The 13873-nt window shown below is 40.8% G+C and overlaps 1 protein-coding gene and 1 pseudogene across 5 annotated transcripts in view; both read right to left on the bottom strand.

Moving 5' to 3' along the window:
- Positions 1–13873, bottom strand: part of ZC3H12B (zinc finger CCCH-type containing 12B) — a 461192-nt gene that overhangs the window by 84702 nt on the left and 362617 nt on the right. The gene's annotated exons all lie outside the window — the stretch shown is intronic.
- LOC129395291 (transducin-like enhancer protein 1) lies at positions 7268–12814 on the bottom strand (annotated as a pseudogene).

Genomic DNA, 13873 nt, shown 5'->3' with positions numbered 1-13873 from the left:
TCATTCCTCCAAATTTTTGTTTGGCTTTTTTTTAATGGTTTCTATTTATTTATGGAACTTCTAATTTTGTTCATGTATTGTTTTCCTGATTTCATCTAATTGTCTATTTGTGTGCTTTTGGAGCTCACTGATCTTCTTCAATTGACAGGCAGTCTGTAGGTCTCTGTTTCTTTAGGGTTGATTGCTGGTGTTTTATTTTGTCCCTTTTGGTGTTGTCATGTGTCCCTTACTGTTCGTAATCCTTATAACCGTGTGTTGGTACTTGTGCATTTGAAGAAGTAGATGACTATTCCAGTCTTTAAAGACTGGCTTTAGCAGAGAAATCCCTTCACCAATCTGCCCATCCAGATTCTGGGTGGACTATCTGGTAGGTTCTACAAGCAGCCTGCTGGTAGAGTCCTCAGGTGGGCTGGCCTATTGTATGGATCAACAGGTGGGTGAGCCTGGATCCTGGGCCCATGGCAGCTGGCATTGCTTTGGGTCCCATTGGGGTTGATCTGCTGACAGGGTCCTTGGGTGTAGGCCTGAAGCCTGTGTCTGTGAGGGGTGGTATGAAGCCTGGGTTCATAGGGGCCAATGTGGTGCCAGGGCAGGCTTTGGGTCTGCCAGGGCAGACTCAAATGTGGTGCCAGGGCAGGCTTTGGGGCCTGGCCTAATGCTGGGATAGGCCTTGTGCCTGGGTCCATGCAAATGAGCTTGAAGACTGAGTCTATGAAAGCTGGCCTGGCACTGGAGTAGGCCTGATGCCTGAGTCCATAACGGCTGGCCTGGAGCCTTGGTCCACATGGGCAGTCCTGGACCCTGGGTATTTAGGGGCTGGCCTGGTACCATAGTATGCAGGGGTATAAGTCTGAAAATTTGTATCTGGTAGAATGAGCCTGGATCCTGGGTCCACTGAAGCCTGAGACTACTGGGACTGGCCTGAAGCTTGAGGCTGGGCTGGAGTCTTGATCTACATTGGGCAGTCTGGAACCTAGGCCCATGAGTGCGGGCCTGGTGCTTGGATCTATGGAGGCTATCCTGGAAGCTAGATCCATGGGTGCTAATCTTGATCCTAGGGCCATAAAAACTGGCCTGGGGTCAGGGTCTATGGGAGTGGGCCAGGGTTCTAGGGCCATGGGGGCTGCCATGGTGCTGTGTTTCACTGTGGTGGGCCTGGGGCTGGAGTTGGGACAAAGCCTCTTGTTCACTTCATTCTCAATGCTGTGCTCCCTGGACTTTGGGGAGCAGTCATATGTGTAATGTGAAACTGTCCTTCCTACCCTATTCAATTTGTCTTTTATTATTTCTATGCACTCCCAGGTGCTGTAATCCCTCACCTAGACTTACCATGTTTCTTCAAAAGAACAATCACTGAAGTGTCCTATTATACCATTTGCTGACCACAAGTGTGAATCCACTGTCACTCTCCAAGATTCAGGCCAGTTGAATTGGGATGTAGTGCGAATCACCACCCCTGCATCTTTTAATTCCGTGATGGTGGCACTAATCTCTACAATCTCTCCAGAAATGCAATATTGCTTTTGGTTTATGATTTTCCTAGATAGAGGCAGTTCTAATGGCTTCCATTTAGGCCTCATTCCATAGGCCAGGGAACTGATGTGGGGATTCTACCAGCTGCTGAGTATGTCTATTCCAATTACACAATCTGGAACTGAAGAAATAATCACAGGATGGTGTTGGGGACCCACGGGCCCACCATGAGATGAACCTGAGCTAGAACTTCATTAATCACCTGACTTCCATAAGCCCCTACTCTGTCTGAGGGGCCACAGTTACATTTTGGGTCTCCTGGAATTAGAGTAAGTTCAGATCTAATGTCCAGTAATCCTTGGAAGGTCTGGTAATTTTTTCTCCGTTGCACAGTTACCCTGGTAAAAGGCCATAGGTCCCTTTGGGGAAGGATGGAGAAAGATTAACAGTACAGGTTTTCAGTAGTATACCAGGGTTCTTCACCAAGGAGCCCTCATCTTCCCTTCATTCTAAGGGTTCTGGGTCTGTATACTGGTTCAAGTCTTGAAATGGACTTAGGGGCCATGTCGCTTAGTTTTCACTATTCAGGTGAAACTTATGTTCACTTGACCTAGAACTATCCTGCTTATACAGATCGAGTAAGATTTTAGGAGTCTTCTTATCTATTTCACTTCTATTAATACCATGATCAATGCCATAGGTCTGTATGAGTCAGGCTATTCTGATTGTTGCTTTGACTTGGTTGTCCATTAAGGTAACCACACCCACTTTGCCTTTGGAAGTCGACTGTTATCACTTGGTTCCTGCTATCCCAGGTCCAATTACTCCTATTGCATTTAGGTTTTACCATTCAGTTACTGCAGTTCCCACTCTTAAGGTCTGGCCTACAGAGAAGAGTAGTGACAGAGCTCAAGAACACTCATTTAAAGTGCATAGGAGTACAATAGATTTTTGTATTTAAAATTATCCATTACAGGATGTCTAACTTTTGGAATGATAGGCCAGTGTATCTCAAATTCCTCCATTAGAGCACTGGAATTGTACACAATGAGCTAGGGTATTCCATTATTTAAATAAAATAGTAATCTTATCTCAATTAATTAATTGTGAAACAATTAAGGTAGCATTCTCTCAACTTGAAATTCCCCTTCTGTATATATTTTTAATCTTTTGACACTTGCTATAGCTTCTTTGTATTAAAATATAAAATAAAATAGTAATGCATCTTCATAATTATATACTTAGCCCTTTATGTTTTGTTAAGCTAGTTCATAAAATTCTAAAAGACTTCAGGTCTCTGCCATCTGAACACAATTTGAAACTCACTGGGATAGGTGAAAGACATGAAGTAGATGGATAACAGCATGAGAATACAATAAGAAAAAGCATTAGATTGTACAATGAGAAGACCCACTTGGAGTGGATAATATGTATCTTCTGTATTAGTAGAAAATAATGTTGGTTGGGTAATAATAAGGTACAGTACTATCTACCAAGGTCTGTCTCAGAGTCCCATTCTCTTCTGAAAGAATGAAATGCTCAGGATGCTCATTCAGAGGGAACAAAGGGCTTTGCCCACGCAAAAAGGCTGGGATTACTGATCAAATCCTTTAGGGGAGGAGATAAATGCTGACAGGAGTGCTTAGACTAGAGAAAGGCCAGAAATCAATTAGCTCCAGAGAGAATAATTTAATCTGCCATAGAATGTGGACCCTTTTGGTACAGAAGCTTTCCTACCCATTCCCTACTGAAGGTACACTTAAAATCCAGAAGGACAAAATAGAAGGCCTCTGAGAAGCCTAAGATGATTGAGTATAGGAAATAAAGCTCATACACCTTTACTCATAGGAGAGCTCCTTCATTCTGCTTATAAAGCCAACTAACTCATGGTATATAATTAAATTTTAATTCAATTTTTATATGTAAAAGTATAAATAAACATGTTTGATTTAGGAGAAAATGACATCTTTTATAAAATCAAGAAAGGCTGATACTGTTTTCACTCAAAGGAAAAATTCTGGATAAAAGACATTAAAAAACAAAATAAAATAAAAACACTTACAAAATACCTACTATATAAAGTTCTAGGAAATTACTACTCAGAGTGTGATTTACCACCCTGTACATAGGTATTATCTAGGAGCCCATTAAAATGCTGAACCCCAGACCTATTCGAACAGAATATGCATTTTAGAAAAATCCCCAGGTAGGTTTGAGAAGCAATGGTCTAGGCTTGGGAAATATTTCTCCAAGTGTGCGTTTTGAATACTTTCATCAGAATAATCTGGGGAATGGGTTAAAAAATCAAGGCTCTTAAGTTCTACCCAAGATATACTAAATCATATCTCTTGGAATGAGACCTAAGAGTTTGCAGTATAAACAAGTATAGTCAGGCAATAAATATCAAACTTGATCATAATCAGAATCTATTAAAGGTCTTGTTAGCAAATTGTGGAGCTCTGCCCCAGAGTTCTTTGATTCAGTAAGTCTGGAGTGGGCCTAAGATTTTGCATTTTTTTTTTTTTTTTTGACGGAGTCTCGCTCTGTTGCCCAGGCTGGAGTGCAGTGGCGGGATCTCGGCTCACTGCAAGCTCCGCCTCCCGGTTCACACCATTCTCCTGCCTCAGCCTCCCGAGTAGCTGGAACTACAGGCGCCCGCCACCACACTCGGCTAATTTTTTTTTTTTTTGTATTTTTAGTAGAGACGGGGTTTCACCATGTTAGCCAGGATGGTCTCGATCTCCTGACCTCGTCATCCGCCCACCTCAGCCTCCCAAAGTGCTGGGATTACAGGCGTGAGCCACCGCACCCGGCCTGATTTTGCATTTCTAATAAGTGTCTTGGTGATGTTGATGCTACTGTTCTGGGGATCACAATAGGAGAAACACTGAATTAGACATAATTTTCATAAGTTTGGTTATCTGGGTTTCCATGTCTATAGTAACAGAAAGAATTAGAAGGGGAGTAGCCAGAGGCAGGTATACCAGTAACAGCAAGAAGCAACTTCTGACAGGCTGAGAATGAGGGAGAAAAACAGAAACTATATAAAAGAGACATAAGAAATAAATATTTTTCTGAGGCTATTGAGTGCAAATGCAAATAATCTTCTGTGTCTCAATCCTGCCCCTCTCCCATGACTGCCAGTTTTCCAGTCCTTGGGGGCTAAGATCGTATCTTATATAATAGAAATGTGTGGTCATGGGTGTTAATTAATATTGAACCCCAATCATCATGAAGAAGTTTAATTCTGTTCAGACTACTGTTTAAGAAGGTATAGAATTGTACAATATATTTTAGAAATATTTTCATCAAGGATCAATTTTTAAACACTAATTTTTAAGTTGTCTGAAAAATTTATTTTTGGAAAACATGCCCCCATTTCAAATGATGCAGGATAAATGAGGATTACTTGAAACTGAATCTCAAGCGATCTAAAGACAGTAATAATGATAACTGAAAATTTAAAAGCAAGTTAATTTTTTCATGTAATATCCACAGTAATACATTGAAGTACATATTATCACAATTTCATAGAGGATAAGTATTTAAACTAAGGTTCAGAGAAGTTAATTAAATTTGTAAAACAAAAGTAAAATTCTAAGCCCCTCAACCAACTGAATGGACCCCTCCTCTCAGCCAAGGGCATTCTATTGTTAACCTGAAAAACTAGTTCAGGCCATGATGGGAAGTCAGGGTCAGACATGCCTCATTATACCCTACTCCCTTTGGAGTTAAGGCACAGCTGACCAGCATTAACATTAAAACAGAGATTTTAAGACTGATGAAACAGACTGTTTGTAGCAATAAGACACAAAATTCCAACCTAACTTTACTAGAGTATCACATAATAGATAGCAGGCCCTGAAATAAATAGAAGTGTTTTACCCCAAAATATATTTCTTTGTCATATTTTGAAATGGCACTGCAAAGCTGTCTCTTGTGGAGAAAATCTACATTCTGTAGAGAATCTCCATTCCTTTCCATGTCTTTTCCCCCATCCAGGAGAGAATTAACAAAGTTGGGTAATTTTTAGGTTTGCTAAGAGCTCTGAAGCCTGCTCCCTGGAGCCTTCATCGGCATGATAAAACCTTTGTCTTCACCATCCCTTATCTTCACCTAGACATTCCTTTTTATTGATTCTAGGTCTTTGGATAATAACTATTTTAACCAATTGCCAATCAGAAAAATATTTGAATCCACCCATGACCAGAAAGCTCCCACTTCAAGTTATCCCACCTTTCTGGAGCAAACCAATGTATATCTACACGTATTAATTGATGTCTTATGTCTTCCCAAAATGTATAAAACAAGCTGTAGCCCAACCACATGTTGGGCACATGTTCTTAGGTTTTCCTGAGGATGTGTCACAGTCCATTGTTCACTCATATTTGGCTCAGAATAAATCTCTTCAAACATTTTACGAGTTTGACTCTTTGTCAACAAATCGTTATGTATGCCATAAGTATATACACCTACTATGTTGCTGAAGATCACACAGCTAGCTAACTAGTGGCAGGTCCCAGATTTGAACTTAGATCTATCTGATTCCATCTCTCTATGTCATTCTGCTTTCTTTACAGTGAAAAAAGAAGCGAAGGTAGAGAATCTGGATACATAGACAACTCTGCTGGGTCTCTGAAGGCCATACTCCTTGTAGAGCTTCTTGTAAGACAGGCATCCAAAGTTTATTAACATGAGCAGTTTCTCTCACTTACAGAGGAATGACCAACCAAGAAACCACAGGGACTCCCCTAATGCTCCTGTGTGCCATAACTTACAATATATCTTCTTCCCCCTTCACCTTGACAGAATCGATAGAAATAGATAGTTCTATACATTTTATAACAAACAGAAAAATTAGACAAAAAATCAAGAAGGCAATAGAGAACTTGAACACCACCATAAACCAACTAGAAACCTAGTAGAAAAACATAGAACACTTCCAGCAAAGAAAAGCCCAGAACCAGATGGCTTCTCTGGGGAAATGTAACAAACATCTAAAGAAGAATTAATATCAATACTTCTCAAACCCTTCCCCCACCAAAAAAAAAAAATAGAAGAGGAGGGAACACTTCCCAATGTATTCTATGAGGCCAGCATTATCCTGATTCCAAATCCTGCTGACAACATCATAAGAAAAGTACACAACAATATTCCTTATTTCTATAGATGAAAAATTCCTCATCAAAATTCTAGCAAATCAGATCCAACAGCATAATAAAAGGGTTACACACCAGCAATGAATATCTGAAAAAGAATAAAACAATTCAATTTACAATAGCACCCAAATGAATGAAATGCCTAGAAATAAATGTAACCAAGGAGGTAAAAGACTTGTACACTAAAAACTGGTAATTAAAGAAGACCAAAATAAATGAAATGACATATTGTGTTCATAAAATGGAAGAATTAATATTGTTAAGATGGTAATAATACTCACCTAAAGTGATCTACAGATTCAATGGAATGTCTACCAAATTTACAATGATGCCTTTCGCAGATGTGGAAAAGCTAAACCTCAAGTTCATATGGAATCACAAGGGTCCTCAAATAGCCACACATACAAAAAATCTTTAAAAAGTAAGAAAAAAGTTGGAGGACTCACACTTTCTGATTTCAAACTTTACTATAAAGCTACAATAATCATAACAGCGTGGTACCATATAAAACTAAGCATATAGACCAATGTAACAGAATTGGGAGTACAGAAATAAGTCCATAAACCTATAGTCAATTGATGTTTGACACAGGTGCCAAGACTATTCGAAGAGAAAAAATAATAGTTTTAACAAATACTGTTAGAACAACTAGATAAAAACATGGAAAAGTTTGACCCCTACTTCACACCATAAACAAAAATTAACTTAAATGGTTCAATGACCCATATATGAGTGAAAACCATAAAACTCTTAGAAGAAAACAGGGGTAAAATTTCACAACCTTGGATTTTGCAATGGATTCTTAAATATGACACCAAAAGAAAAGCAACAACAAAAAAATAAATTAGACCTTACAAAAATTAAAACCTTTTGTACTTTAACGAACATGATCAAGAAAGTGAAAAGGCAACCCACAGAATGAGAGAAACCATTTGCAAATCATGTCTGATAAGAGACTAGTATCCAGAATATATTTAAAAATGTTTAAAATTCAACAACAAAAGGACAAACAGCCCGATTTTTTTAAAAAAATGGGGAAAGGATTTGAAATAGATATTTCTCTACAAAGATATACAAAGGCAAACAAGCACATGAAAAGATGCTCAACATCATTAGTCATTAGGGAAATGCAAATCATAACCACAATAGAGTACAACTTCACTCTCACTAGGAAAAAAAACCGAGAAAATAATAAGAGAATTGTTGGCGAGAATGTGGAGAAAATGGAATCCTTAAACACTGCTGGTGGAAATGTAAATTGGTTCAGACACTGTAGAAAACAGCTTTGCATTTCCTCAAAAAAACAAAACAAAACAAAACAAAACATAGAATTTACATAAAATCTCACAATTCTAGGGCTAGGTATATAATAGAAAAGAACTGAAAGTAAGACCAGGTGCAGTGGCTTACGCCTGTAATTCCAGCACTTTGGGAGGCTGAGGTGAGCGGATGGCTTGAGCTCAGGAGTTCAAGACCAGCCTGGGTAGCATGGTGAAACACTGTCTCTACAAAAAATACAAAAATTAGCTGGATGTGGTGGTGTATTCCCGCAGTCCCAGCTACTTGGGAGACTGAAGTGGGAGAATCAATTGAGCCCCGGAGGTCAAGGTTGCAGTGAGCTGTGATTGTGCCACTGTATTCCAGCCTGGGGAACAGGGCGAGTGAAACCCTGTGCCCTGTTCCAAAAAAAACTTGAAAATATGTACTCAAACAAATACATGTACACATGATCATTGCAGCATTATTCACAATAGGCAAAATGTTCATCAAAGGATGAATGGCTAAACAAATGAATATTACTCAGACATAAAAAGGAATGAAGTACTGACACATGCTATAAGTACTGATACATGCTATATTTCAAAAGAATCTTGAAATAATGGTAAATGAAAGAAGCAAGGCACAAAAGGTCACATATTGTATAATTCCATATACATGAAACATTCAGAATAGATAAATACACAGCGACAGAACATAGATTGGTGGTTGTCAGGGGCTAAGGGCATTGGGGAATTGAAGAAACTGCTTAATGGGTAAAGGGTTTTACTTTAGAGTGATAAAAATGTTTTATGAAGGGAATATAAATGGTTGCACAACACTGTGAATACATTAAATGCCACTGAATTTTTTGCTTTAAAATGGTTACTTTATATTATCTAGATTTCACCTCAATAAGTTAATTTTGAAAAATTATATATGTATTATTATTTGTAATATTGTTTTTATTTATTTTATTTTATTTTATTTTAAATTTTTGTGGGTGTCTATATTTGTGGGGTACATGAGATATTTTGATATAAGCATGCAATGTGAAATAATCACATTATAAAAAATGTGGCGTCCATCCACTCAAGCATTTATCCTTTGTGTTACTAACAATCCAATTACACTATTATTTATTTATTTATTTATTTATTTATTTATTTTGAGATGGAGTCTCACTCTGTCGCCCAGGCTGGAGAGTAGAGGCATGAACTCGGCTCACTGCAACCTCTGCCTCCTAGGTTCAAGTGATTCTCCTGCCTCAGCCTCCTGAGTAGCTGGGATTACAGGTGTGTGCCACCACGCCCAGCTAATTTTAGTATTTTTAGTAGAGACGGGGTTTCACCATGTTGGTCAGTCTGGTCTCGAACTCGTGACCTCATGATCTGCCCACTTTGGCCTCCCAAAGTGCTGTGATTACAGGCATGAGCCACCATGCCTGGCCACAATTACATTATTTTACTTACTTAAAAATGTATGATTAAGTTATTATTGACTAAGGTCACCCTTCCGTGTGGTCAAATAGTATGCCTTATTCATTCTTTCTAACTATATTTTCATAGCCATTAGCCATCCCTATCTCCTCTTAGCCTCTGGTAAACATCCTTCTACTCTCTATGTCCATGAGTTTAATTGTTTTAATTTTTATATCACACAAAAGTGAGAACATGTGATATTTCTCAGTCTGTGCCTGGCTTATTTTACTTAACATAATAATCTCCAGTTCCACACATGTTATTGTAAATGACAGGATCTCATTTTTATGGCTTAGTAGTACTCCATTGTGTGTATGCACCACATTTTCTTTATCTGTTCATCTGCTGATGGATACTTAGGTTGCTTCCAAATCTTAGCTATTGTAAACAGTGCTGCCATAAACATGGGAGTGCAGATATCTCTTTGTTATACTGATTTCCTTTCTTTTAGTTACATATTCTGCAGTGGGATTGCTGGGTCATATAATAGCTCTATTTTTAGTATTTGTAGTAGCCTCCAACTATACAATATAGTGGTTGTGCTACTGTACATTTCCACCAACAGTGTACAAAGATTCCCTTTTCTCTACATCCTCGTCAGCACTTGTTATTGCCCGTGTTTGGATATAAGCTATTTGCACTGGGGTGAGATGATATCTTATTGTACTTTGATTTGCATTTTTCTAATGATTAATTATGTTGAGCACCTTTTCATATGCCTGTTTCTGGGTTGTGTGTACTTTGAGAAATTATTCAAATCTTTTGCTAATTTTTTTTTGTCAATTTATTATGTTTTCCTATAGAGTTCTTTGAGCTCCTTATATATTCTGGTTATTAATCCCTTGTCTAATGTGTGGTGTGCAAATATCCTTCTCCCATTCTGTGGGTTGTCTCTTCACTTTGTTGATTGTTTTCTTTGCTGTGCAGAAGCTTTTTAGCTTGATGTAATCTCATTTGTCTATTTTTGCTTTGGTTGCCTGTGCTTAAGGGATATTGTTCAAAAAATTCTTGCCTAGACCAATGTCCTGGAGAATTTCCCCAATGTTTTCTCGTAGTAGTTTCATAGTTTGAGGTCTTATATTTAAGTCTTTAATCAATGTGGATTTGACTTTTGTACATGGTGAGACGCAGGGGTCTAGTTTCATCTTTCTGCACATGGATATCTAGTTTTTCCTGCACCATTTATTAAAGAGACTGTCTTTTCCCCAAAGTATGTTGGCACCTTTGTTGAAAATGAGTTCACTTTAAGTGTGTGAATTTGTTTCTGGGTTCTCTATTATGTCCCATTGTTTTTTTCTATTTTTTCTGATTTAATACCAGTACCATGCTGATTTGATTACTATAGCTCTGTAATATAATTTGAATTTGGATGTGATTTCTCCAATTTTGCTCTTATTGCATAGGATAACTTTGGCTATTCTGGGTCTTATGTATGCCTATATAAACTTTAGCATTTTTTTCTATTTCTGTGAATAATGTTGTTGGCATTTTGATAGGGATTACATTGAATCTGTAGATTGCTTTGTGTAGTATGAATATTTTACCAATATTGATTCTTCTAATAGATGAACATGGAATGTCTTTCCATTTTTTGGTGTCCTCTTCAATTTCTTTCATCAGTGTTTTATAATTTTTGAGAAATCTTTTGCTTCTTTAATTCCTAGGTATTGAATTTTATTTGTGGCTATTGTAAATGGGATTACTTTTTAAATTTCTTTTTAGGATTGCTCACTGTTGGGATGTAGAAATGCAATTGATTTTTTTTGTATGTTAATTTTGTAACCTCCTACCTTACTGAATTTGTTTATCAGTTCTAATTGTGTGTGTGTGTGTGTGTGTGGAGTCTTTAGGTTTTTCCAAATATATGATCATATTGTCTGCAAACAAAAATAATACTACTTCTTTCATTCCAAGTTGGTTGCCATTTATTTCTTTTTCTTGTTTGATTGCTCTAGCTAGGACTTCCGCTACTATGTTGAATAACAGTGGTGAAAGTGGGCATTCTAGTAATGTTCCAGATCTTAGACAAAAGGCTTTCATGTTTTCCCCATTCAGTATGATACTTGCTGTGGAGCTGTCATATATGGCTTTTATTTTTTTATTTTTTTTTCAGTTTTAAAAATGGCTTTTATTTATATAAGTCATTGCACATTCCTAATACAGTGATTTCCTGAAAATTACAGTATTTTGTAAACATAAGATTTAGTTTAACCATACACAAAGCCTATTTTTTTATTTCTTGACAGAATAAATTACTTTTCTTCAAAAAATCAGTCAAGTGCAATTTTGCCCAATATTTAATGCATACTAGAATTAAAGCCTATGAAACTAAGTAGTAACAGATGCAATTATCAAACCTTTCATTTGAACACATTCACTTTCAAATTTAACTTCTTATTTCACCCCATTTAACAACATTACTTTCTTTGAAAATTACCCAATTAAGCAGTTAACAGTTTTCCATAATATGGTACAGGCCACTGGCATTAACTAGGCAGTTGCCAAGATGTCAAGATGCCTGCAATCTAACGAGATCGAGAAATCTACAGATGCCCACAGCAAACCCTGCAAACTTCCAGGGTGACCTGTGTTTCAGTGGAAAGCTTTGAGACAGTTCCTCTTATCTCATTGTTTGCTTTCTGTATAGGTTGGGGCTCTCTTTAGCGATGCACACAACTTTGCAGCACTGTAAGAGTATGAGGACAAAGTCCTAATCTGGCTTGCCGGGCCTCTCATCTCTGTGGTGCTCTGCATCTTGATGCTTCTTGTCATCTTTTATTGCCAAGTGAGATTGCCCACTCAGAGCACTAGACAGTGCAAGAAGGCCGGCACTGCCCCCGAGGGGCGGGATTCCAGGAGGCTGAAGTCCTGAAGGGTGAGGCGTAAGGGGAACTGGGGGTCCGTGGCCATAAGAAAGATGCTGAGCTTGCAACTGCTGCTGCCCGATGATGGCATTCAACTCTGCCATGGTCACCTGTTTGGCACGTTCGACAGCCTGGGCCACCTGTTGTTGATGTTCCTGAGACAGAAATGGGATGACTTGTGCACAAATCGTATTCAATCTCTTGGCGATTTCAGTCTGTTTGTGCATTTCAATGTTTAATCCATATGGCATTTCGTAATACATCACATAGTGCCTCTGCATTTCTGTCTTTTCACTTGCCAGTTACTCACATTCCAATTTAAGGCTGTGATACTGCGCCTGCAGGAACTGGAATTCCTCTTTAATCCGGTCCAGGGACTCCGGGATACTGAACTTGAAGGGCTGGCCTGCAGCCTGGTGCGGCGTCGGGTGCCGGCTCTGCGGGAACATCGCGCTGGCGGCGGCCGGGGCTCTGTTCCCCGGCAACTCAATTCTCCGGTCAATTTCCAACTTTAATCCCGCCGAGGAAAATTAAGCCGGAAAGCCAGGCAGAAGCGGGGAGCGAGCTGGCCACGCACGCAGGCGCGCTAGGCCGGGCGCACCGGCCACTCGGCGCCGGCAGCTGCTCCGGCTCCCGCTCCCGTCGGTGCGGGCTCCGGCCCTCAGGGCCACATTAGTGGGCGCCCCAGGCCCAGCTGCTTCAATAACCTACGCGGAGACGTCGGGCGTTCGGGGACTGTGCGCGGGGGCAGTGCTCCAACCCCCCGGCCTCAGCCGCCCGGGCGGGGAGGCGGGGGCGCGGTGACTCCGACCGCACTCCCCTCGGGGATACGCGTGCGCGGCGCCAGTCCTGGGCAAACAAATCCAGACGGGCTGCTTTTCTTTGCTCTTCTCCTGGTCCGCCTCCTCTTCGGGTTTTCCCCGAGGCGGCGGCGGGCGAGGCGCAGGTGGCGCGGCGGCCCCCGCTAACCCCACACAAACCCGACGCTTTCGGGGCGACTCCCGCAAGACTCGGCTGCGCCCTCGGCCCGGGTGCTCGCCGGGTCCCGGGACGCAAAAGGGAGAGAGGTTAAGGACGCGGCGGAGGCTCCTGGCCGGGGAGCGAGGGATGACTAGGCGGGGAAAGTGCGGAGGGCGCGCCGGGAGGCGGCTCGGCACGCCCCGTGCGACCAGCACTCGGTGTTCTCCGCGGTTGCACAAACCCTCCGGGCCCGACGAGGCTACTCCACCGAGAGCAGTCCCGCAAATGGCCGCTGCTCCTCGAGCTCGGGGAGCATCAGGGCGCCGCGCCTCGCGCGCACTCGCCCTGCACGGCCGGCCCGGCCGCTCCGGACCCTTCTTCCGAGCCCCTTCTTCCTCGGTCTTCTTTCTTTTCTTCCTCAGTCTTCTTTCTTTTCTTCCTCGGTCTTCTTTCTTTTCTTCCTCAGTCTTCTTTCTTTCCTTCCTTCACCTTCGTGTGCTTCTCCGCAAAGGGCGCTCCAGCCCACTGCAAAGTTCTCTCACCACCCGAGGGACGACATCCACGAGATGGTGGGAAAAACAGCAGGAGTGCGCTCCGCCAATCGGCCACCCTCCCCGGCGGGCAAACTCTGCCAGCGAGTCCGGAGTAGTCACAGCGGTGCGGCCAGCGGAGATTTTGG

This window comes from Pan paniscus, chromosome X (genome assembly GCF_029289425.2).
Source record: "Pan paniscus chromosome X, NHGRI_mPanPan1-v2.0_pri, whole genome shotgun sequence".
Lineage (NCBI taxonomy): Eukaryota > Metazoa > Chordata > Mammalia > Primates > Hominidae > Pan > Pan paniscus.
Note: the sequence above shows the minus strand (reverse complement) of the source record. Positions and strands in the feature narration are given on the sequence as shown.